The sequence below is a fragment of the Carcharodon carcharias genome, chromosome 5, assembly GCF_017639515.1.
Source record: "Carcharodon carcharias isolate sCarCar2 chromosome 5, sCarCar2.pri, whole genome shotgun sequence".
NCBI classification, from domain to species: Eukaryota; Metazoa; Chordata; class Chondrichthyes; order Lamniformes; family Lamnidae; genus Carcharodon; species Carcharodon carcharias.
In genome coordinates this window covers 169,735,539-169,758,158 of record NC_054471.1, presented here as the reverse complement: position 1 = coordinate 169,758,158, position 22,620 = coordinate 169,735,539, and the positions used below count along the sequence as shown (strand labels likewise).

The following is a 22,620-nucleotide window of genomic DNA, read 5'->3' as shown; positions in this document are numbered from 1 at the left end:
TAGGAACTTATTGAAACATATAAGATTCTTAGGGGGCTTGACAGGGTAGATGCTGAGGGGTTATTTCCCCTTGTGGGAGAGTCTAGGACCAGAGGGCATAAACTCAGTGAAGGGTTGCCCATTTAAAACAGAGATGAGGAGGAATTTCTTCTCTCAGAGGGTAGTCAATCTGTGGAATTCTTTACTGCAGAGTGCTATTGAAGCTGGGTCAACAAATATATTCAAGACGGAGATGGACAGATTTTTAATCGGTAAGGGAATCAAGGATTATGCAGAAAAGGCAGGAAAGTGGAGTTGAGGATTATCAGATCAGCCATGATCTCATTGAACGGCAGAGCAGACTCGATGAGCAGAAGTGGGCCATTCAGCCCAATGTCTTATGGTCTTATGTTAAAGGGATTACATAAATGCAAGTGATTATTTTTCAAAGCAGTTGCTGATTATTCATGAAAGAAATTGCAATAATAACATTACATATGTGCTGGCATCCAGCACAAGAGAAAAATAGAAAAAAAATGGGGAGAAAGCTTGTTTGAAGATTATTGCTTTAAGTCGAAACAGTTGGGTAAATTCACTGATCACATGCTCCCAGCAGGAAGCTAGGCTTGAATGAAGCACAAGTTAAGGAGAGTGCTACAAGTTCCTACTGAGTACTTCCAGTATTTTCTGTTTATATTTCAGATTGGCAGTATCTGCTGCATTTTGCCTTTTATGACAATTTCCACTTTCCCTTGAAGCTTGGCTCCTCGTTGGGAGTGCAGGATGGCGAAATTAACCTAGTAATATATTACAGAAACAGGGATAGGAGGATGATGAATCATGTCTCTGAAACAGTTAAAAATGTTACATAAATTGTATGAAATTCAATGTCTATTTTTTTTCAAAATTCTCTTTTGATCGAGTTTTGAGTTTTTACCTTAGATATCTATCACGGGCTTTAACCAGACTATTTAATCTTCTGAGGGAAAATTCTGCATATATACTTGATTCCAAATGTGGATTAAGCAAAGCACCTCAATGCCACCAGTTCAAGGCACTATACAGGATGCACACTAATTGTCATAAGACATAGGGCGGAATTTTCCATGCCCTCTGGCAGTGGGCATGTGTGGACAATATGGCGCGATTGGTTTCACGACAGCGGGAAGGCAAGTCGGAATAGTCCGCTCAGCCTGCTGACAGCGCGCTGCGTTTCCTGCAGTTATCGGGGAGCTCATTGTAATACATCAGCATCTCGTTAAAAGACCATCCTGCCCCGTCAGGAGCATGGAGCCTGGTGACCTAGCTGTATGCCTGATGGCCTACAGAGCACAAACAAGATGGAGGAGAGAGCGTCTGAGGCACCCGGCTTTGCAAAGGCAGGAGCAGCAACCTCAGGAAGAAAGGGCTGCTGGCGTTCCCGTGCACACTGCCCAGGAGCGACAGTGAGTCGTGGCTGGTCAGTGTCTAGAGACACCCAGGGTCTATAGACACCGCCTGCCATTCCGGCAGATGACTGAGAACCAGTGCCGACGATGACTGCACATGTCTAGGGATGTGGTCGCTCACATCTGCCACTTACTGAAGGACTTGGCGCCAAGGGGACATGGAGGGCATCCACTGCCAGTGGCTGTGAAAGTGACTGTGGCGCTCAATTTCTATTCCCGTGGCTCCTTTCAGGGCTCCACAGGTGACCTCTGGGATTTCACAATCCACCACCCACAAATGCATCCTTCAGGTCACGGAAGCCATCTTCGCGAAGGTACACAACTTTGTGCATTTCATCCAGGACCAGGACAGCCAGGATGCAAGGGCCATTGGATTCGCCTGGATCTCAGGATTCCCACAGGCGCAGGGTGCAATTGACTGCACCCATGTGGCGCTCAGGTCTCGGCAAGGGATTCCACTCACTAAATCTGCAGCTGGTATGCGACCACCAGAAATGCATCCTGCAGGTATGTGCACGGTTTCCAAGGAGGTGCATGATGCCTATATTTTGAGTAGTCACAGAACCCTGGTATCTTCCAGGGTCCACAGAGACTGCAGGATTGGCTCCTCGGGGACAAGGGCTACCCACAGAGGAAGTAGCTGATGACACCCATGTCATGGCCTCAGTCTGCAACAGAGCGACGGTATAATAAAGACTCATGCAACAACTCGCAACTTGGTGAAGCAGACCATCGGGATGCTGAAGATGATGTTCCGGTGCCTGGACCGGTCTGGTGGAGCCCTGCAATACAGTCCACAGAGGGTGTCACGCATTGTCGTCATCTGCTACGTCCTTTACAACCTGGCGCCCCAATGGGGAGATGAGCTGGCTGAGGAGGAGATGGGGGAGTGCACATCTCCGATGAGGAGGACATCATGGGGATGAGGGTGAGGAGGTCCACGGAGGCAACAATGACAGGGATGAGGCCCTTGCACTGTAAGTGTGCTTGGGAGGCCCTCATAGCTGCTAGATTTGTGGAGGATGATGACAACATGCAGTGAGGAGACATCTTAGACCCTCACATCACACTTGCGAACGTTTGACTCCAGTCTGGCTTATGGCAGCATGAATACCCTCTGATAATGCTCCTGTCTTGGAGATGCAGTGGAGGCCCTAATAGTCGCTAGATTGCAGGAGGATGATGATGACATGCAGTGAGGACATTCCATAAATCTTCATATAGCCTCTGACAATATCTGACTCCTGTCTGATCAGGGTCATGTCATAGAGACGCAGCCAAGAAACACTAGAAGCATCTGCTGCTTTGTCCACCTTCAGCGCCTGAGCCCTTCAGGAGCCCAGCATCACTGGTTGCAGATGCTGAAGAGATGGAGGGCTAGACCCTCCTTTTAAAGGTGCAGAGAGCACACAGAGAACGATGGAACTCTGTGACACCTGCCCACTACATTCTGGCAGCAATGACCAGCACCGCTGAGGTGCAGGCATCAGTAATATTTCCAGGGAATGTGAGGCTGGACCATCACTTTTTGGCCTGAAAGCTGCGCAGAGCACAGGGAAGGGGCCCTGGAGTGAGACACCTGTCTTTATCTTGTGCAGAAAGGTTTCACATCTGAGTGACAAGAACACTGCTCATCAGAACAAGGAGCCATAGGCAGGGAGACATTCTTGGTACTTTATTCACAACAGTGAACAGTATGTACAAATGATTAACACTCATGCACAGGCTGTGCAATTAATTATCCTTAACTTTCCTAACCCTGCCGCTACGTCTTAGTGCTCCCCAGACATCCACAGCAGAGGTGGAGGCAGCCTGCTGACTGTGACGCCCTGTCTGTGATGACTTTGGTGGGCATTCTCTGGAGGGCTGGCACCTGGGGGGCCGCGGCCTGCTTTCAGGGTCCTGCTGTGTGGCAGTGGCACCCTCCTCTGCCTGTGAGGCTGGATCTGCAGATGTCACAGGAAGAGGGGAGTCAGATGGGCCGGTCACTCCCAGAATTACCTGGGTGGATGACCCTGGAGTGTGCACCTGCTGATCATCCTCCCTGTGGGTTCCCAAGGGCCCCAGGCTGACTCATTGAGGGGAAGGGGTAGCTGATGTGATACCGAGCTGGCCCACACCCGTCTCGAGCACACACTGTTGTAGGCCAACTATGGCGTCAGCGATGGAGTTGAGTCCGTGCAGCAATGCAGGAGTGATGTCATGGGCCAAGGTCTCCATGGCACCCAGCATCTTTTCATTGTTGATCTCGGTGCATTGGCATGCCGGTGCTATCACCTCAGCCTGAAGGTAGACAAATTCCTCCATTGTGCCTTGCGATCTGAGGAATGCAGCGGACATCCCTTCCTGATGTTCCCGAGCTTGTCTTTGCAGCTCCAGCAACTGTGACATGAACGAGTACAAAAGCTCATTATATGACTCAGACTCAGCAATGTTCCGGCCTCCAACAGTCCTCCAAGTGCCGTACACCCGGGAAGCCCCTGCCTCCACATGTTAGACCATAAGACGTAGGAGCAGAAATTAGGCCAATCGGCCCATCGTGTCTGCTCCGCCATTCAATCATGGCTGGTAAGTTTCTCAACCACAATCTCCTGTCTTCTCCCCGTAACCTTTGATCCCCTTACCAATCAAGAACCTATCTATCTCAGTCTTAAATACACTCAATGACCTGGCCTCCACAGCCTTCTGTGGCAATGAATTATTCATTCTGTGTGACAATGAATGTGGCAATGTTGTGGATCAGAAAGTGCGATCTGACCACCGGATTGTGATCCCATGTCTATTCTGAAGCTAGATCCCACCATGGTATGTGTCTCTGTGCTGGTGGAGGGTGAATGAGCTCTGTGACTGGACTTCAGGGAGGGTGGCTTCAGATTTCTCTTTAGGTTTCTTCAGTGCTTGATTGAAGGCCCTGGGTCATGGACTCCATTGGCTGTTTCTCTGACGTGCCTGCGAAAGCAAGGAGAGGTAATTAGAGCATGGCAGTGGCCTGTGAAAGAGGACACATCACTCACAGCATGGCTGTCTGATGGATGTTGCACTGCTGGATCCTCACTTGGTAGAGCAGCGCCGACCTCACCCTCAGCACAGGACCGGTCCAGATCCTCACTGGCCAGCTGATCTCCAGCATCCCTCCTCCTGTCTCTGACTTTTTTCTCTTGTTGTGTGCCAGCTTGTCCTGCATGGATAGAGATGGGGAGAGTGTATCAGGATGCCTGCTGGGCCAGATGATAAGTATGCCTGGCCTGTGTGGGTGGTGAGTTGTCCCATGGATGGGCTGAGGACAATGAAGGTGACTGTGAAAGAGCAAATAGTGATGTCCCTTGAACTGGCCAGTGAGTGCGGGCCCTGTGGATGTGTGATGGGCTTGTGAGTTGGGAGTGATGTAAAGAGTGACTTACCCTGGTGGAACGGAAGAGATCATTCATCCTCTTGTGGCACTGGGTGGCTGTCCTTTTCTGAATGGTGTTGGCACTGACCACTGCTGCCACCACTTCCCAAGCCGGAAGGGTCACGCTGCCCATCCTGCAGCCAGAGCGGTGGTAGAGGTGGGCATCCGTGGCCTCCAGCAGTCGCTCGAGGGACCCGTCATTAAATCCGGGGGCTGCGGTCTTTTTGCCTTTGCTAGCTGTGTCTCCCGGCCAGCGGTGGTAAGCTGGTAGCAATGAGCGGTGTGCTGGTGGCTGCCTTTTAAATCTGGCAGCCGGCCTGATGCAATGACGGGGTGATGGCGGGAGGGTGAACAAGAGCCTGCCCACCATGGAAACGGCACATTTCCCAGGAGTGCATAAATAATGAGGCAGGTTTGGGATGATACAGTGTGAAAACCCCCATTGCCGTTGACAGGTAGGACACCGTTTTGCCTGCCCGCTACAGCACTTAGTGCAAATTTGAGAAAAATTCCACGCATAGAGTAACCCTTTGTGTCCACTCACACTCTCACACACTTCTCTCTTTTTCTCTCTTCTCTCTCTCTTTCTCTCTTCTCTCCCTTTCTCTCTCTCTCTCTTTCTCTCTCTCACTTTCACTTTCTTTCTTTCTTTCTCTCTCTCTCTTTCTTTCTCTCTCTCCCTCTTTCTTTCTCTCTCCTTTCTTTCTTTCTCTCTCTCTCTCTTTCTTTCTCTCTCTCTCTCTCTTTCTTTCTCTCTTTCTCTCTCTCTCCTTTTTTTCTTTTCTTTTCTCTCTCTTTCTCTCTCTCTCCTTTCTCTCTCTCTATCTCTCACTTGAACATACCCTAATGGGTTCAGTTCTGAGAAATTTTGAAGCTCAGAATACAGTTTTTGCAGATGTGCTGCTGGCAAGAGGCTCTACCTGACACCATAATGTACCCAATCCAAGCGTTACATTGCAATTTTGCGCCAGATCTTATCCTACCCTTCACTTCTACTGTCTCTTTGACTTTCTAAGAGCATAAATACAATTCCCATGATAAACTATGCAGGGAGGGAATGACTCATACAGGCCTGCTTGTTAATGAGAACTGAAGTGGCAGGAAGTTCATTACAGGAAACAAAGTAGTTTAGCATGTGAGGTTATGCACCTATAGAGCATTTCACAAGACTGTCACCTTCAAAACTGTGATGCCATCTCCCTATGTGGTCATGATTCAATAATGGATAATCCCACACATCTATCCTGGGCTGTCTCCTTGTGTCGCAGATTACACACCTCCCACACACTGACCCTGAAAAAGCAAGCAATTTGCCATGGATTCCGTGTTAAATGACAAATTGGCTTTATTTACATATAAAATGTCAAGAAAGGGAAGACCGAAATATCTGATAAAATTTGACATTTTCAATTCCATTGTTGGTTCTCATATGATCACTATTTCCTTGTACCCATACACATTAGATACTGTAGTTAAATTCAGTAATGATATCAGTAGCTCTTAAGAACTTCAAACAGGATTACATTTAGGATGAGATAACTCACAGATTAAATCTCATTCAAAAATGCTTTACACAAAATATTTTTTTAAGACTAAATCAATGCTGAATTTGTCAGAAATGAAAACTTTATGATTTGAACAATACATCTACACTCCTTAAATTATATAAACACCCTACCTTCAACTGTGTTTCTTTTTGTTAAAACTTTTCTTCAAACTTAGATTAGTGCAAACAAATCTATATCATTTTATGCTCTGATCACTATAACAGAGGTGTAACATCTAGGGTGAGATATCTGGGGCAATTCCATATTTTGGAGTGGGGAACCTAAAAATTAACGGGATCGGTTCCTGGTTCCCCTCCTCTCCTCAGTGGCTGCCCAATGCTCCTCGGATATGAAGAGCAGTTGTTTTCTTTTTACATGTCAGTGAGCTCAATATTGCTGTGCGTAAGACAGGTCTGAATAATTGGGAGTATCAGTATTGAAGTCACAACCTTTTCTTGCCATGAATTACAATCTAAGTATGAACATTGCTTTCCTCACCATTGAATTTATTTTACAACTTATGAGAAAGAAACAGCAACTTCTAAACTTTGAATAAACATAATTTTAGAGGAGCGCTATTAAGACATTCAGAAATGATGAAATGTAAGTGTAAGTAATTATAAAGTAAAAATTAATGGTCAACAGCAAGGTGTTTGCAAAACTGTAATCCCATTGAAGAGTCAGTTCATATGTCAGAAAAGCATGCATTGCAACTTTCTGCTGCTTGCTCAGAGCTGTTTTTGTGATTCTCCTTCTGACCAAGGTCATGCACTTGCCCTTCTTCACCTGCCAGGGCATGGCAATTTAGATGTGTAACATTTCCTTCAAACTAATATCAGTGCAAAATAACTCCACAGCATCTAGCACTCTGATCTCCACAGCATGGACACAATGACATATGAAGTATTGAGCACGGGATATTCGAGCAAGTTATGGGCTTTGGAAAGGAAAATGTTAAAAACAGTTGGGAGGAGGAGCCTAGGTACCCTTCAACCCCCCACCCCCCACTTGGCCCAGTCAGAGCCCTTGGTGAGACATAGACCTGAGAGGCTGAGTTTAGACTGGGTGCTGCTTGTGGAGTACTTTGTATTCTGGAGGTGAATGTTTGAGGGTCAAAGGGGACTACCCTGCTCATTGGCTTGTGTGTCCATCTTTGTAGTTTTGCTATTATGAATTTTTAAGGACAACTGTTTGAAAAGCACATGTTTGATAAAAAAGATTAAAAAAAAAGGCTCAGAAAAGGAATGTATGGGTAGACAATTGGCACCTTTCTCTGTTGGTCCCAAAACCTTATCAAACTGCTTATCTCAAGAAGGAACACAAAAGGTGGTGGCATAGTGGTATTGTCACTGGACTAGTAATCCAGTGATCTGGGATAATGGTCTGGGGACCTGGGTTTAAATCCCACCATAGCAGATGGTGTTATCTGAGTTCAGTAGAAATCTGGAACTAAAAGCCTATTGATGACCACAGAAACCCATCTGCTTACCTGACCCACAAGTTGGCTGGCTCTTAAATACCAACTGAACAAGGGCAGTTAGGGATGGGCAAAAAATGCTGGCCTAGCCAGTGATGCCCACAACTCATGAATAAATTTTAAAAAATGACATTATTCAATGTGTTCCACAAGTGTAAATTAGATACTGATCTTCTTTTAGAATAAGTTAATCTGAATGAAAAGTTAAAAGTAACCTTTTTGTGGTCATGACACCATGCTATTGGTAGCCTGAATGCAGGGCTACTGCCTGATCCCCCTATGGCTGTTGCTCTATTTCTTCTTTTTCTCCCTATGTTACTTGTGAGCTTTTTAAAAAATCTCTTTGAAAAATCTGTTTTGCTTTACTGTGTTGCTGTCCTGTTTTCTTTCTGTGTTTTCCTGTCTCTGTTAATCTGTCTCTGTTATTATCTCTCTTCTGTTTCCCACTTTGGGTGTATTTATTACCTTTTTTTTACTCTTTACAGTTGCAAATGAGAACTGCAAAGAGGAACAAGCTTTAGAATATGGAATGACTGGAACTAATGGACAGACATGGAAGCAGATGACAGTGGAGTAAATTGCATCAGAAAATAAGGATAGAAACATTGGCATGTATGTGGATTTGACCTGTTGTGCATGTACCTCTATTCTTTACATTGAGGGGGGTATTATGGAGCCTGTAAAAGTGGGATACATGCTGGGAGCCAAAATTTTGATTTCTCAACAGCGGGTTGAGATACAGGTTCAGTGGTGTGTTTGTGGCATGTTGTGCTTCTCACCATCGTGTTCCGGCTTCCCACTTGTAACACATTTGCATAGGTTAGAAACTCAATAATGTAAATTCTTTTATAATTATGTTCTACCTTCAAGATAATGTCAGTGGCACCCGTTTAACGTTCGTTTAAAGGTGGCATGCAAAAGCCTGTTTTGTGCAGTTGTGTCTGAGGTCGGCAGTTTAACTTATTGAACTCTGCAGCACAGGGAGGGGAGCAGGAGAATGGCAGCTTATGTGGAGGCTCGGGGCTGGCAAGGGGGTATCAGTGGTTTGGGGCAGGACCTGGGTGTGGCGTAGGGTTGGGGGCATGGAGAATTGAAGTGGTAATGGCTTGAAATCCTGGTTGTGGTGGTAGTGAGGACAGTCAGTCAAGGTAAGAAAATGAGGAGCCTAGAGGGCGGTATCAGTACTGTCCACATGTGGGTCCGTCTCAGAGTGTTGGCTGGCAGACTCCTTGCAGGGTTTTGAGTTCACCTACAACATTTCAATTATCCCCACTGAGAGTGATCTTAGACAATGGGTAGAATTCTCCCGTCCGACCTACGATGGGTTCCATGGTGGGCAGGGATGGAGAATCTCACAGGAGACAAAAAATCGGAAACCCGCCGTCGTAAAGGCAGGTCACAATTCTCCCGATGGGGCTTTCAGGGTGGGTCGGTCAACACATTGACCAGTGGTGCGAATGCCATTTGCATGTCATGAATGCTTATTGAAACAGCTGCTCGCCGGAAACTTGCCAGGCATTCCAATCTTCCATCATGCCAGTGGGAAATTACGTCGGCGTCAAACCCGTTTGAAAAGGGGTGGCGCAATTCGGACCTCAGTCTGCTGGTAACTTTGAGGCGGGTGGAACATAACTGCCATAGCGCACTGCTGGTCTTGTTGAGATGAACACCACTCTGCTAGGGCTGCTTCTCTTTGCTTTCGTTGTTCCGAGGAACACCGCTGTGCTGTGGCACTTGTGCTGGCCTCCGCTTTCAGAGACTAGCACTTCAACCGGGGGCAGGCTGTGAGGCAAGGGGTCGGGCTGACAAACACGAGGGGGGCAACAGGGAGGGAAGGCTGTTGAATGGCAGTCAGGGGGAAGAGTGAACAAGGGGGGGTCCTTTCTGGGGCTGCCCTCTAATCTCTTTTTGCCTCTGGAGTGAGCAGGAGTCTGCTTAGAAAGAAAGGAGGGAAACCTCCTTGCAGTGAAAGCCACTTAAAGCCAATGACTTCATTAGCACTGTTAAAGGGCTACTCAGAACTCAGTGGCTTCACACCACAGCTGCTGCATCTCAAGTAACATATAGGAGTGTAGAATTTAGGAATGCAGGCAACAGCGAGGGAGGCACAGCTGTATCATATACGGCATTCCATTAATGAAGGCCTGCCATGTGTTCACCAGGCTTGACACTGTCAATGGGCCAATGGGCATCCGCTCATTAACCATGAGCCACTGGTTGGTCATTAATATGCCACATCAGAGGTTGGAGCACAGAGCTAGGTTGGGTCACTCATCTCACTTAAACTTTAGCATCCCACGCAGGGCTCAAGATATTACATATCTGCGATGCCATCTTGGTCATCTCGATGTAAGTGCTAGTGTCTCAGGAACAAGGCGGCATCAGCCACCATGCAAGTAGGGCAGGAAAATCTATGGACCCTTACAGTTTCCAAAGGTGTCATCTTCTGAGCTTCACTTTCTTGCTCCTTGAATCATTAATGGCTTCAATGTTTCCTTTCAGGGAGAAGGCAGAAGCAGATATGAAGATCAGGAGGCCCAGGAAACTCAGGAGATGCTGAGGGTTAGTATGAGTGCAATCACACCATGGAGGAAGGAAGACGTGGGAGAGGTGCCCATGATATGCTGATCACTGACAGGTTCCAGGAAGAGTAAAGTCAAGTGAGGGAGTATACCCACATCTCCACTAGCCCTCAATCCAATTTTCTTTCATGTCAGAGGATGTCTGCCCACTTGCAGTGAGATCAGGTTCTGCATTCACACTTGTGCGTTCTGACCTCATGAATTGCCAGGCCATCTTCTTTGCTTTGGTCTGTGGGCCCTGTGCGTGAGCTCACTCTGGGAACTGAATCCAGTTAGGAACAAGAGTGATGCAAGAGAAGACTTGAAACCTTTGCTGCCATCTAATGATGCAAACATTGCAGGATCTCCTCCTCCCATGAATGTCTTTTCTTCTGCCACTACCACTGAGGAGACACAAATGCCACAGATTATCAATGCTGATGAGCTAACCTCACTCAATGTGGTTCTTTGAGGAAGAAGGGTTAGAAACGCTTACATCACATACTTCTAATAAAGATTTAAACACTTCTCTCTGACATCACACAAGGGGTGTGGATATTAGTTCAACTGAGGTTGACATCACAGGATTGTGAATCTCAGAGAGACATTATCACTGAGTGGGAGGAAAGCAAAACCGCAAAATACGAGGATTCCAAAGTACAAAATCACAACACTTTCAGTTGACAGGAACATTTACTTAACCATCAAGCGTATTCACAAAATTGTAATTTATTTACATATCTAGCATACCCGTGACCCAAAAGCGACATCAATTTTTCTTAACTTTCCTAACTGTACCACTACACTTGGGTGCAACCCTGACATCTGCAGCAGAGGTGGAGGCTGCCTGTTGACTGCTATGTCCAGATGTCTGTGATGACCTTGGCGGACGTCCTCCGGTGACCCTGGCCTGATCAGGGTCAGCTGCTCAGGGGCAGAAGCAACTTCGGCAGCCTGAGAAGCTGGTGTGGATGGGGTCACAGACAGAGGGGGCTGGATGTGGCTGCGCACCCTTGGAGTATCCTGAGACAAAGCTCCCGGGATGTCTGGCTGATGCTTATCCTCCCTGTGTATGCCTGAGGGCCCCGCCCTGACTCCTGCAGGACATGGTGCACCCAGAGTGGGGTCAAGTTGCCTTGTCTACATGTCGCCTACATTCTGGTGGTGCCCACCAGCGTGTGTGGCCATGGAGTGCAGGGCCAAGCACAAATCCAGCAAGACCTGCTGGACCAAGGTCTCCATGGTGGTTGCCAGCCTTCCCACGGTGACCTCAAGGCACTCGCATGTCGGAGTCACGACATCAGACAGAACACGGACGGACTCCTCCATCATTCATTCTAGTCTGCTGAGTGACTGTTGAATCTCTGCCTGATGTTGCGCTGCCTGTTGTTGCATCTCCAGCATAAATTTGGCAGCCACTTCCAGAGGCTCATCATCTGACTCAGGCTAAGTGGGTGGCTGGTCTCCAGCAGCCCTCTAAGTGCCAGAGACCTGGGCTATCTCTGCCTCTGACTGCTGCGGGTCGTGTCAGTGAGGTGTTCCCCAGAAAGTGAGCTCTAGGCTAATCTACATCTGTGCCCCACCGACGTGTGTGTCTCTGAGCTGGTGGAGGGTGTGTGTAGCGCTGTGATGGTTCTTCCAGAGTTTTGTCCTCAGATGAAGTCCGAGGGCTTGCACTGGTGGTGCTGGAATGGCTGGGGGACCTCAATGTGCTTGTGCCTAGAAAATAGAAAAGAGAGTTTCAGTTAGTGAGCATGAGCTAGATATGACTGCACGTGATTCACTGTGAATGTCAGGGTTTGATGAGGTATGGAGCTGTGATCCATACTAGGTTGGTTGGAGAGGCTGGTCTCCCCTTCCCTACAGGAGCGATCCCTGTCCTCCCCGACCAGCTTGGCTGCAGCTTCCTTGAATTTACTGCGGGCGAGGATGTCAGACATTCCTCCCCCTAGTCTACGATCTCTCGCGCCTGTTGTGCACCAGCTTGGCCCGTATGAAGAAGAAAGAAAGGCATGTGATGAGAAGGGATGGAGCAGAGGGTGGGTGAGATGCATGTCCCCTGTGTGTGGTGAGCCCACCTCAGAAGGGCCAGAGGATGGAGTGTGAGCAACATGGCGGATGGGCTAGTGGTGATGTGAAATCTCGATGAGAAAATGAGTGTTTCTATGTGTCCTCTGCTAATGGTTGTGAGAGCAGCCATTTGAGTGCATGATGCCATGATGAGCATTTGTCATTGCAGGGTGTTGAAGGATGACTTACCCTGGCGGAGTGGATGAGATCATTCATCCTCTTCCTGCACTGGATGGCACTTTGGGCGTGGGTGTCAGCCACGCTGACCTGCTCCACTACAGTGTTCCAGGCAAGAGAGGGGAGGCTACTGTTTCCTGCAGTCATCCATGGGGTAGAGCATGTGTCATTCCTGCACTCCTCTGACCAAGGGCTGGAGGGCCTGGTGGATGAAGTGGGGTGCAGACTTCATGCTGAGGCTCTCGGCGTTTCTCTTATGGGTTGTGGACATCCCTAGTGGGCTGGAAAGATTGAGATTGTGGGTTGGACTGACGTTTAAATATGATGCCCAGACCTTCGAACCCATCAGCTGATGGTGGGCGGACGAATCATCTCCCGAACCGCCAGGTGATTTGGAGTGAAACACACCTCCTCATAATTATGAGGCTCCAAGTGCAGAATCGGGCGTGAGTTGCCACCATTATGGATGGTGGGGTTAGGCGCTGCTGAAATCACCTGCCACCGCACTTAGTTTCATTTTGGGGGAATTCCGCCCAATGTCCTTTACAATGCATAGAAGAAAGGGCCAGCTGAGCCTGCAACTTCAGCCATGTCCCATAGAGTGGTGGGGACCACAACGGACACTAACATGAACATTCAATAAAGGGTGTATACAAAAACACAACAATGTTTTTCCACATTATAGAAATGTCCCTAATTCCCCTGTAGCCCTCAATGTGTGTCAGCCATGAGGCATGCCAGTACATTTAGCTCTCTGACTAAGCTAGTCTCACCAAATAACGATGCACACATGAATAAAGTGAAACCAATATCATGCAACATATTTACAAGAGAAATTTAAGTTTGAAAAATTTAACCCCTACCACCCCTGCTCTTAATAAGTCTTATATATTAATGGCAATAAATTTGAGCAGGAAAGTTGTGGCAGTGATGAAGAGCCTCTCTATTTGTCCAGGAGGCTCTTTTATAGCTCGCCTGTATTTGCTGCATTGTCATCTGATGGCATGTTTCACCAATGAAAAGCTCCTCCAGTTGCGTGATTACACGTGTCACCCGTGCATGCTGCTGGCACTTTAAATCTTACTTTTTCCCATTTCCCATGTGATTACAACTAAGAAGCGGAAGTGGGGCCCACTTCCCGTTCTGCCATTGGGAACGGAACACCATAGGTAAAATTTTGTCTTACTTTGATTGTTGATATGGCGCAGTTACTTATAGGAAAAGAAGCAATTGGATTCTAGGTGGTTAATTTTACCCTCAGGGAAACATCAGAAAATTTGAAAGATGGGATTGAAGAGATTAATGGCCAGGATTTTCCTGTCAGCGAGTGGGGGCGGGGTCTGCTCCGTCAACACGTAAAATGACGCGCGGTGACATCGGGCGAAACTCCCGACATCACCGCGCCCCATTTAAATTTTCAGGTAGGCGAGGGCGCAGCAAAATCAGCTGTGTGCCCGCCGACCTGTCAATGGCCAATTAAGGCCATTGATAGAACCATTTAAGTAATTAATGAACCTGCCCGTCCAACCTTAAGGTTGGTGGGTAGGCCAGGAGCCCCAGCGGGCATTAGAAAAAGCAAGAAAACTCATCCATGGGCGGGATGAGGCTTCATGTAGGTTTTAAAAAATTTAATTAAAGTGTTTTTAAAAGTTATGAACGTGTCCCAACTCATTGTCACGTGAGGGGACATGTCAGGGAATTTTCTTTTCTATTTTTAATATTTTTTACAGTAGAGCCGATCTCCCTGAGGCAGCACCTAGCCTCAGGGAGATGAGTGCAGTCCTTCATGCACGTGTGTGAAAGAGTGCACTCTCGGGTTTAGGGATTCCACCCCCCCCTCCCCACCCCGCTCACACAGGGAGCGCATAGTGCCTCCGTGCAGACGTCACGCTGGGTGGACCTTAATTGGCCCGCCTACATAAAATGGTGGCGTGCCTTCGATTAGGGAGGAGTGCTTGCACACGCCTGCCCTTCAACAACCCCCCATTGGGGGGGAAAATCCTGGCCAATGGGTAAGGTTGCAACTTTATTCATAAAAACATTGGGCAGGACTTTACGACCTGTGCGCCCAACGCGATTGTGTGTGAAATAGCGTGCAAAGGCGTCGGGCGAGTGTCCCACGGGAGTCGGCAGTGCACCCACCGACAACTAAGAGGTCTGTTAAGGCCCTTAATCAAGTAATTGAAAGCAATTTTTCGCTGCCTTTCCTACCATACAGTTGGTGGGCGGACAAATCGGCCGCATAGGCTTTGGATTTTTTATGAAAATTCATGGCTGGATGAGGTTTCCAACAGTAATTTAAAAAAAAATAAAAATTTTTAGACATAATTTTTATTATGTTTCTTCTATTGTTACTGAGTTCTATATCGCTGCTATAACATGTTAGGATCTGTTTTTAACATTTTTAAAATCTTTCTTTATGATTGTACAATTGTCCAGCCCCCTGAGACAGCTCCCTGCCTTCAGCGAGCATTCAGTGCACGCCCACCTGCACATGCACAGGCTTTTCCGCTCGCCCTCCTCCCATCCCCACCCCGGCAGTGCCGAGCTCCTCACCGCGCTTTTCAACCAGCGTGAAATCGCAGTCAGGGCCCGAGCGCGGGCGGCGAGACGTTTCTCATCCGCTCCCGGGCCCACCCACCGCGTCCGCCCTGATGACCAGAAAATCCTGCCCGTTGCTTCTTTTTAACTAAATGTTTATTCTGTGAGAAACTTTATTTATAGAGCCCAGCGGCAAAATTGGCATGAGATGGTCATTGTGGTTACCTCTGAGATCTTTGGTGTTTTGTTGCAATGAGATCAGCCAGAAAACTGTGGAGGGGGAAGAATTGATGGAACTTGGTTGGTGAAGACAAAGTGTGGAAAATAACCGATAGATAGAAGTAAAACAGAGATTTAGCCAATGAGGAAGGAAAACACTTCGGCAATGTGGACTGGCACCATAAACGTGATTGATATTGCAAGTCACAAACCTTCATTTATAGATAAATATACGATACTACTTATGCCCCTTTTATAACACTGTTGAATGTATTTTTCAAGTATCTCTCATTGACACAATTGGTTCCAATATGTAGGCTAAGTTGTTTTCTATTCTGCTCAGCCCACAGAACTGCTTTACATAAAGTTGCACCACAAAACAAAATGGAGATGATTGGGAAATTCCCCATCACTGCTATAAGTGATTGGGATTGATTTTACAAACATAGTTTGTGTAACATAACTATCCTGGGCTATCCTATTGCTCCATGAGTAATCATCCTGCTTTTAATTATCAGGAGACTTTGCTGTAGTTTCAATCATGAGTTTGGTTTGCTATAGTTCATAGGGATTCTTTTTCATTAGAGTCTCTGCTGAGTAAATAGGCTTTGTTTGCTGTAATATAGACTGCTGTGAGTTCTGCCACCCTACCTCCAATTCATTGGCTGATGAAGTGCAACTTCTTGGCTGACACACTGGTGGCATTGCTCACATAATTCACTTATTGGTTCAGAAATAGTCATACTTTTTAATAATTTATCTCAAGGCCAATGTAAACATCTACTTAATCTGAGTTTTGTGCATATCCTAAGCTTTGTACTTTGAGAAAGAACTGGAACATGAATTCTGTCATTTTTTCCAAAGCTTAGTATTACTGACGAACACTGGAGCCAATTTCATTTATTAATAGTCTAAATATTGGTACCAGTAAACCAGAGAACTGGAAATTTATGCTGATTTCGGAAATTAAAATATGCAATTGTATGGGCTGTGCCTGCCATAGTCTAAATTTGCTCCCAATTATTTATTCTGTTATTACCTTTTAAAGGTCATTCAATACAAAGTTTATCAGGATCACATGGAATGGCATCACTCAAAAGATATTCAGACACCTCTCACTGATGGGATAAATGCAGGATTCAAAGTTGTTGGGCATCCTGTGCCTGTAATTTTTAAAGCTGTCATCCTTGTGGAAGCTTTTAAAAATTAAACAGTTTCCAAAAATAGTAAAATGCTTTTTCGGGAGATAACAGTTTTACACATGCAGTAGGTTTTTTTTGTAGCACTAACCTTGATTCTGTAACTAACTCAACCCCATCATAGGACCAGGAATTACTCTGGAAGCTTAATCAATGTATATTAAAGACTTAAAAGAAAGGTTTGCATTTATAATGCAGCTTCCCAATCATGAGTCCGATGATAATTTTTTGCCCAGGGAAGCACCTGAGGAACCTCCATATTCTACAGATGATTCCCGAGAGCCTTCTGTAACAACCTAGGTTGGTTTGGCACAAAGATATGTGGAAATCTTTATTGTGTTTTTAAATTTATGACATTAACAGCAACACCAGACTTCAACCATTTGATGAAATATATTTAGAATCTCATTCCAGTCAAAGCAGACATGTTTTATGTTGCATTTTTATTGGCATTCGCTTTCTGTAATAGGTAGTATCATTAACTGTTATTGAACATCATTAGTGTGGATGTTAGGTGGTAAAGAAACAGATTTATATTCTGCAGAGGTTTCATTTCAATCAAGGAAGTACATTTACATCAGTGGCTGCATATGTCTGATGTGTGATGCAACCAGTAGTGTCTACCCTTGCATAAAGAGCGTCCAGCATGGGTTTATATATAGGGCCGAGCTCCAGGGCAATGTATCTGTGGGGGTACCCTAAAGATGCGCCGGGAACCACCACCCATGCTGGAAGTTCCCAGGTGAGGATTGCACAGCAATTGCCCAGGACATTCAAACTTCCTTTGGGCAATTGCCCTGTACTGGAAACCATCTCAAAATGTGAGTTAAATCGCAAACTTCGGATGGTTCCTACTGTGTTACAGCAATAGTTACCCAGAAACAGCCAGAAGAATTAAAACCACTTTTAGATTCTGGATAACTATTTTACTGACCATCCCTCCTGACCTGCCATGGGACACCCCCCACCACCAACCCTGTCCCCTCATGGGACGCCCTCACATCCCCACTATCCCCCATTGACTGCTCCCCACAGGGCTACAGTCAGCTCCCCACTACAACCACCACCCCCCCCAACCCTGCCATGGGGCCACCCCCATTTGCGCCCACTGACTACCATAACCCCCGCAGGCCTGACCCGACTCCCCACATCCCTCCTAAGCTCTGCCCAACCCCAACACCCATCCACCCCCGCCAGGCCCAAGCTGACTCATGACTGCCCCCTGCCAACTCCCGACTCCGGTCCCCACACCCAACCCAACTCCCCCGCCCACCAGGCCTGATCCCCTATTCAGGCCCAATCCTACCTACTTATCTTATACAAGTAGTCATTTGGGAGTGCAGAACTTGAGTATTGCTGAAAAAACAGACATGCCCAAGCTTTTCATCTTGCACTCATCAGGACACTCACAAAAATACCAATATAAGGGGGAAAGCAACAATTTATACCGTATGTGAAGAGAGCGCTGATTGGTTGGCAAGTGGAGTTGCCATAGAGTATGCACCACTGATGGTGACTGACAGATAACTTCCAAACATTGTTTGAAATTTAAACCAGGCATCTTGACCCTGATTGGTCAAGACATTGCCTTAGGAATGAGTCAGTGAATGACTGTCATTTATTTTGTTTAGTAGAGGGTTCAAACTCAGCTAATACCTGTTCCAATTTGATTTGGGATGAAGGCACACCAAAATTGAAACCATGCGCAAGAACAAACTCCTCTCTGAGAGTACATGGTCAGAGAGATGTGTTACATGTTTAGTGGCATCATTAATTGCATTGTCAAGCTGCTTCCGTTTAAGTCAGTTCATGGTTCCAATGTGTTTCAAATGGGTATTGTTTATGGTGCGGTCATCTATTGGAGATGACTTGGCAGGAGTGAAGGTTATAGCTTTGCCCATAATTACGGAAAGTCTGAGAGAAGCTAAAGAAATGGACCAGTTACAAGAACAGGTCCCTGGTATTTTTCCATCATGTGTGGTAACCAGAGCAATGCCTAAACAAAGTCCATCACCAGAGGTCAAAGTAATACCGTGAGCAGATGCTAGAGTGGCCAAAACATTCTTTAGGGATGGGGTAATTTAAGGGAAGTGTTTGGCATGTCTTCTTTAATGGAGGCTGAGAAAGCAGGTCCAGAGTTAAACAAGTTAGCACAGTCAGCTCACACTGAAGCTGAGGCTGAAGGAGTTCCGGAGTGCTATTACATTAAAAGTGGAGTTCTGATAAGGAAGTGAAGACACCCTAATAGAATTGCGGATGAGGAATGGACGGCTGTTGATCAGATAGTAGTACCACCCAAATATCGTAAGGAAATATTGTGAGTAGCACATGAAAGCCCCATGGCAGGACAAGCAGGAATATGGAAAACCCAAGCATCGACAAATAGGCATTTTACCTGGCCATGACTTCATAAGGACGTAGTGCAATTTTGTAAATCGTGTCATACATGTCAAGTAGTAGGTAAACCTCATCTTGTATTCAAACCAGCACCTTTAATACCCATACCAGTTTTTGAAGAACTATTCAGTCAGGTATAAGTAGATTGTGTAGGACCATTACCTGAAATGAAAGCAGGACATCAGTATATCCTTACAATCATGGATATGACAACCCAATTTCCAGAAGCTATTCCTTTAAGAACAATTACAGCTAAGGTGATGGAAAAGTTAACTCAATTTTTTTACTTGTTATGACCTACCAATTGAAATACAATCCAACCAAGGTTCTAACTTAAACAGAATTACCTGGAAAAACTCAGCAGGTCTGGCAGCATCGGCGGAGAAGAAAAGAGTTGACGTTTCGAGTCCTCATGACCCTTCGACAGAACTTGAATGAGTCCAAGAAAGAGTTGAAATATAAGCCAGACCTGCTGAGTTTTTCCAGGTAATTCTGTTTTTGTATTGGATTTCCAGCATCCGCAGTTTTTTTGTTTTTATCTCAAGGTTCTAACTTCATGTCTAAAACTTTCCAGGACATAATCAGCAATTTGGGTATCAAACAACTAAAGTCTACCACCTATCACCCACAGATACAGGGAGCTTTAGAGAGATACCTTCAGACTCTCAAAACCATGATTAAGACCTATTGCTATGAATACCCAAAGAATTGGAACAAAAGATTAGATTTCTTGCTATTTGTGAACTGAGATTCTCCGAGTGAATCTATTGGATTTAGTCCATTCAGATTGATCTATGGTCATGAAAAAAGAGTTCTATTAAAAGTGATTAAGGAAAAGTTCCTAAAGCAGAAAGATGAATCCTCCCTGTTGGATTACGTGTCCATGTTTCTACATAGACTCACAGGAGCATGTAAAGTATCATGAGTCATGCCATTTGGGTTTAAAAACGCCCCAGCTGCATTTCAGAGACTTATGAATCAAGTTGTAGCTGAATTACCTAACTGCGTGGTTTATTTAGACAATGTTGTAATATATAGTAGCACACGGGAAGAATGTGTAAAGCATTTAGAGGACCTGTTAAAGCAATTGCAGTTGGCTGGCTTAGTTATAAATCTGGCCAAAAGCAAATTTGCAAAAGCAAAGGTAACTTACCTAGTCACAATGTAGGACAAGGGCAAGTGTTGCCAAGAACGACAAAAGTGAATGCTCTAATAAAATTTCCCATTCCTAAATCTAAATGCAAAATCATGGGGTTTTGGGGAATGTGTGGGTTTTAACAGGAAGTTTGTGCCTAACTTCAGCACAATAGCTGTACCTCTTACCAATTTGTTAAGAAAACAGGCAAAAGTGGTATGGTCAGCAAAGTGTCAAGCAGCCTTTGAAAAGCTGAAGGCAATCTTAATAAATGACCCAGTGTTGGTCACCCCTGACTTTACCAAACCTTTTAAAATGGCCATTGATGCTAGCGACTTGGGGGGTAGATGCAGTCCTCTTCCAAGATGATCAATTAGGGATAGAGAAGCTGGTGGGGTGCTTTCCCAAGAAACTAAATCAATATCAAAGGAAGTACTCTGCAGTAGAAAAAGAAACTTTAGCATTGTTGTTGTGTCTTCAACACGCTGAAGTTTATATCTGACACAATAACAAAGAAACACTAATCTACACTGAACATAATCTGCTGGCGTTCATTGAAAAGCTTAAAACTTGAAGTGTGAGACTGTTTCGATGGAGTCTATTGTTTCAGCCAATCGACGTAAAAATTATTCACATTGCTGGTAAATATAATGTGATCACGGCTGCATTGTCCCAGGTGTAAAATACTAAAATAAGTTAAAGGGTTAAGAAATGCTGAAGATTGTATAAGGTGGAGGAAGGATGAATGAAAGTAAATCTTGTGTTTTGTTGCCCATGTGTCACACACCTTGTGATGAAATGCATTTTGAAATGGCATTTCATCTCTTTTAAGGGTGGAGGCATGTAAGGAACATTTTTTTTATTTCTGTTGGACTGTTGTAAAGAAGCATATCTTTTTATTTCTTTTGGACTCTGAAGTAAAATTACAATGGCTGCAGTTTGGAAGACATGTCTGCTGGATGAGAGATATATTCAATGCTGCCGTCCTGGAACAGAGTGTGCCATGTAAGACAGGATGATGCTAGAAAGGAGTCCTGGACCAAGGAAGCTGCCTGGCAACAACGTTTTAGTTGGCTCCTGACCAGGTGATCAGGGTTTTGTGCAAAAGCAGAAGAATACCTCTTAGCCTGAACGGAACAAGACCTAAAACCTCTTTCTCCTCTGTGAGGAAGATTCCAGTAATTCCACAAAAATTGCTAGCTGACTTTTTCTCCTCATATCTTTATAACCTGCTCTCTCTCTCTCTGAAAACTCCCATCAAGAGGCAAAGGGGAAAAAGCTCTGTTAGAGATATTGAAAGGCAAGTGTTCAATCAGTGAACTACAGACTGAAAGTACTGGAAGACCACCTCATGTCATCAACAAGAACTGCAAGGAATTTGGAAGACATTGATCAAAACCAACCCATTGAATCCTGTACTTTGGAACAGCTATTGAGCTGTTTTATCCCACCCTTAAAATCCATGTTTTTGTGTGTCTTATGTGTCTTGTATGTGAAAGTATAGGGATTTAAGAAGAGGCAGAGGTTAAGCTATAGAGTTAGAAATTAGTTGTTTACATTTCTTTCTTTTGCCACTGGTTAACAACAGTTTGTTGAATAAACAGTTATTTACTTATTAAGTTTACAAACCTGGTGCTTGTATTCTGTTAACCTAAATTAACAGTTGGATAGAATTGGGGAAATCTGGTGGTTTGGACAAACTTTTCACATTGTTGAGGCTTGGGGAACAGTGGGCTTGATATTACAGTGCACTATCCCCATTGAGTCGTGACAGTAAGCTAAAGACATGGTTAGTCTATTTTTTTAAAGCCTAAGAGCCAGAGTAATGAAACAAACTTAATCAATTTTGGGAAGAAAACATTTCTGAAGAGCCTGCATGAGACAATAGAGAGATCAAAGGGAAAGAATGCATTTAAGTAAACACTGAACCTATGTGGGCTGGCTGCTTAGTTCTTCCAGAAGACAGCAGGATAGCTGGTCAGACCTCCCTGAAGACAGTGTGAACAAGGCCAGGCCTGGAGAATCAATTGCTGTCAGCCTCAGAGGACACCCCAAGGAAAAGGCATTGTGTGGTTAAAAAATACTGGAATTCTTTAGATTTTAAAATCTATAACGATAGTCGCTAAACAGAAAAAGGGAAGGCTAGCTTTGAGGGTATTTAAGATCTTTTGAGAACTGTTTTAAAGTACTGTTTACAATGTGAAGCCATTCTTGTGTTTAAGTGTAATTGTGCGTTTTTTTTGCTTTTTTTAAAATAAACACTTACTGTACTATAAAATGATCACAAGTAGTCGAGGACATCATTTCCTGATTTCAGAACCTCTCCTCATACTATACAAATTGCAAAATCCATTTTGGCGGTTGTTTCAAGCTTCCCTTTGGAACTTGGGCTGCTTGGTATTTACTGACAGCCATGGCATTACACTATTGAAGCTATATAATGGCATAAATGGATCAAATTGAAAAATGAAAGCAACTT

General features: G+C 45.2%; 1 long non-coding RNA gene across 2 annotated transcripts in view; it reads left to right on the top strand.

Moving 5' to 3' along the window:
• The window catches only part of LOC121278333, a 221,379-nt gene extending 199,814 nt beyond the window's left edge, over window positions 1-21,565 (top strand). Inside the window, exons 3-4 of one of the 2 annotated variants that reach the window (XR_005943117.1) lie at window positions 8,328-8,454; window positions 21,060-21,565. This is a non-coding gene — a long non-coding RNA (uncharacterized LOC121278333). Of the gene's footprint in view, window positions 1-8,327; window positions 8,455-10,344; window positions 10,440-21,059 lie in introns of those variants that run through there. The other variant, XR_005943118.1, reaches the window with a different exon arrangement.
• Window positions 21,566-22,620: the final 1,055 nt, after the last annotated feature.